The sequence below is a fragment of the Callorhinus ursinus genome, unplaced genomic scaffold (genome assembly GCF_003265705.2).
Source record: "Callorhinus ursinus isolate GAN/ISIS: 27379988/994484 unplaced genomic scaffold, GSC_fseal_2.0 scaffold10, whole genome shotgun sequence".
In the NCBI taxonomy this organism is placed as follows: Eukaryota; Metazoa; Chordata; class Mammalia; order Carnivora; family Otariidae; genus Callorhinus; species Callorhinus ursinus.
Genome location: NW_027397072.1, coordinates 31,108,253 through 31,111,896, shown reverse-complemented (window position 1 = coordinate 31,111,896; position 3,644 = coordinate 31,108,253).

The following is a 3,644-nucleotide window of genomic DNA, read 5'->3' as shown; positions in this document are numbered from 1 at the left end:
TACATAGGGAATTTATATCATCCCCTCTAACTCCTAGTAGTTGGTTTTCCATCACCCAAGAATCTTGTGTTAGGGGGAGGTTTTTTCTTTTGCTGGAGCAATTTCAGAAGACAGAGAGGGGAGGAGGTGGTGGGTTTAGTGGTTAAACCAGTGCACAACATTGTCAAAATACTTGTTTTCTCACAAAGCATGGTGTGGTGCCAAATGGAGCAACCAAGATGTCAGAAGTATTTCACAATGTTGAAGCTTCTTTTCGTGAATCTCCGGATCCCAGCAACTTGTTTACTACAGCCTCGGAGGAGCTCAGGAATGCAGCTTGGGATCCAGGCAGTCACTGGACTCTTTTCTGGAAGGTGGTACACCACGTTCCCCTGAGTAACGGGCTGTTTTAAGTTTTCTCTTTCACGTACCACCACAGCTATACCACACAGACGGGAGACAGAACAGGAGAGACTCAGATGCCAAACGGTTTCGGAGATTCTGCAGGAAGCAATTTAACTACCACAAAAATGTCCTCACAGAGCCGGGCTGACTCCTGAGGTATTCTCCTTTCGTCTCCCTGGGCTCCCAGCTTCCCAAACAGGATTTCTAGCTTGCCTGACTTCTTATTAGATGACCAGTGCTCTTCTTAGTTCTTGTCTGTCTCTGTCTCTCCTTTCACCTCCAGCCATGTAACTGAACCTAATTTTAAAGTGGGAACTGCTTTTGGCTTATATTTTCTGTCCATTGATTTCTTTTAAAAAATGAAATAAAAAGCAAGCGCCGTGCAGAGGAAAAAAAATCCTACACATCTGAACAAATTCCAAACTCCGATCCTCATCTCAGTAGAACGGAAAGGAGCCCTTCCTTCAACAAATAACCTGAGGAATGAGATACTTTGCCGGTGGGGGCGCCCGGTGATTTTTGTTCCTAAATTCACCACAGTATACATGCCCAAATACGAAATATCTTTGGGGAAATGCCCTGCCATGCTGTGTGTAAGTGCTCATACAGTTATTTGGGGATAAAGAAAGAACTTTCTACCTCCATGAGGAAATCTCACAAGTCTCTAAGGGTAAGACCTCAAAGCAGAACACAGGGGTGGGGCAATGAAGGGACAGAAGTTTGAGGCTCGGAGTAGAGACTGGTAAACATCTTCTATTAAAGTCTGGAAGGTAAACCTTTTAGGCTTTGTGGGCCACAGGACCTCTGTCACGGCTTCTTGGCCCCGGTACACAGCAAATGAACATGGCCGTGTCTCAATAAAATTCTTCACGGACCCTTGAAATTTACATTTCCTACAATTTCCACGTGTCATGACTAATATCCTTTGATTTTATCTGATCACTTAAAAATTTAAAAGCCATTCTTCACCCCCCAGGTGACACAAAAAATGGGAGGTGGGCTGGCTTGGACCGTGGTGAGTCAGTTGGCCAAGCTCAGCCTAGAGGAAACTGCCCCGCCCCAGAGAAGGCAGATCTTCCCATACATCCTATGCAAGGTAGCGATTCCTGCTGGCAGAAGGCTTCCTCGTCCACTGCCTCGGGCGGTCCTCACTGCCACCTGCGAGCTCCGTGGGGTTCGGAACAGAGAGCAAATACAGGCGTCTAGTACTAGGTGCCGGGCTTGCGTTGGGCTCTATGCATATGGCAACGACAAAGGCGTCGTTTCTAAGTGCTTGGGGACCAGGGGGGCAGCCCAGGACAGCCCGGGTGATTACAGCACAGAACGCAGGCTACAGAGACACAGAGAGGAAGCACTTAATTCAGTTTGGGGTCTCAAGGAAAGCATCTGGAGGAAATGACATCCAGCTCAGATGAGGAAGAGATCGACAGGCAAAAAGAAGTGAAGGGGGATCAACGGTACAGATAAGGACCAGCAGGAGCAGAAGGGCAGAAGTGTGAGAGCACAACACGTGGAGGAACGTCAGCGTGGTCAGGAAGTTCGTATCGTGAGAGAGACGGAAAGGGCAGAGAGCCGAGGCAGTGCAAGAGCAGAGGAAACGCGGCTCTAATGAAGGTGGACAGGGATCATTTTATATCACGTTCCAGAGGGCGGGCTTTATCCTGGCAACACTGGGGAGCCAGTGAACAGGCGGAAGCAAAGGAGTGCTATGGTTCATTTCCCAGTAAGATCACTCTAGCTACAGACCGGAGAATGGACTGCAAGAAGCAAGTTCAACCCTACCATTTCACAATGAAAAATACTGACCCCCACCACCCTACCCACCCACACACCTATAAAGTACCCTGAGCTAGTGAGACACGAAATCAGTCTGCTAAACTCCATGGCCGGTGCCCCCTGTCCACTAGTCACGATGCCTTTCCCACATACTCAGGAGTGGACAGCACATGTCAGAGTCATAAATGCATCCATGTACTCATTTTGGTGGAGAATGGTATTTAGAAACCAAGATCTAGCTCTGGGCTTCATTCATGGCTAGAGGAATGCCATGAGTTCTAGAGACTTCCAGCGGACAAAGCTGGGAAAATAACCACAACGCGCCACAGACCCTTTGCATTGAGCTAACATTATGTGGATAATGACCTAATGACTTTCACTTAGGTCCTGAAAATGCCAAATTCTCTGCCAAAGCAGATAAGAAAACACGGAGTGTTGATGAGAGAGTCAAGTTCCTGGAGATGGCAGTTAAAATTTGTAAACTGGGGAGAACTGTAGTGGGTTTCATGCCAGGGGGCCTTATAACAGAGGGTGAGGCATGCCATCATCCTACAAAGAAGGATAAGGAGTAAGGTAGGGTCTAGTAGATTTTTATAATAATAAGTAGAGTTTACAATTCTGTTTTTATTTTTTAAAGATTTTATTTATGTATTTGACAGAGACACAGCGAGAGAGGGAACACAAGCAGGGGGAGTGGGAGAGGGAGAAGCAGGCCTCCCTCAGAGCGGGGGGCCCCAATGTGGGGCTCGATCCCAGGACCCTGGGATCATGACCTGAGCCAAAGGCAGACGCTTAATGACTGAGCCACCGAGGCGCCCCTATAATTCTGTTTTTAAAGCTCAGCTCACAGCTGTCATGGAGATAACAGTTTTGTGGGTTATTGGTTTGGTTTTTTTTTTTTTTTCTTTAACTCTTCATGATCACTTAATCTAATCTCTATATTGTATGGATTAGGACCCTGAGTCTGTGAAACTGCACATATCTGGGGCTTGGAGCCCTGCTTCTGAATTCAAACATACCTGGGTTTGTGGCCCCTCTCTGCCCATCACCTGCTATCTAGCTTTGAGCAAACAACTTCTATATTCTTAGTAGCTTTACCCAAACCTCAGGTTTGTCACTTTTTTTTAAGATTTTATTTATTAGAGAGAGAGAGAGAGAGAAACAGCATGAGAGGGGAGAGGGTCAGAGAGAGAAGCACGCTCCCCGCTGAGCCGGGAGCCCGATGTGGGACTCGATCCCAGGACTCCGGGATCATGACCTGAGCCAAAGGCAGTCGCTTAACCAACTGAGCCACCCAGGCGCCCAGGTTTGTTGTATTGAAAGGAAATAATGCATGTTAGCTCAGTGCTTGGCACATGGAACATGCCCTATAAATGATCTTTACAATTATTATTCATCATCTTCTCTACTCCAGACCTAAAACTTACTCAAAACCTCTTTCCACTTTATTCTTTTAAAGATTTTATTTATTCATTCGAGAGAAA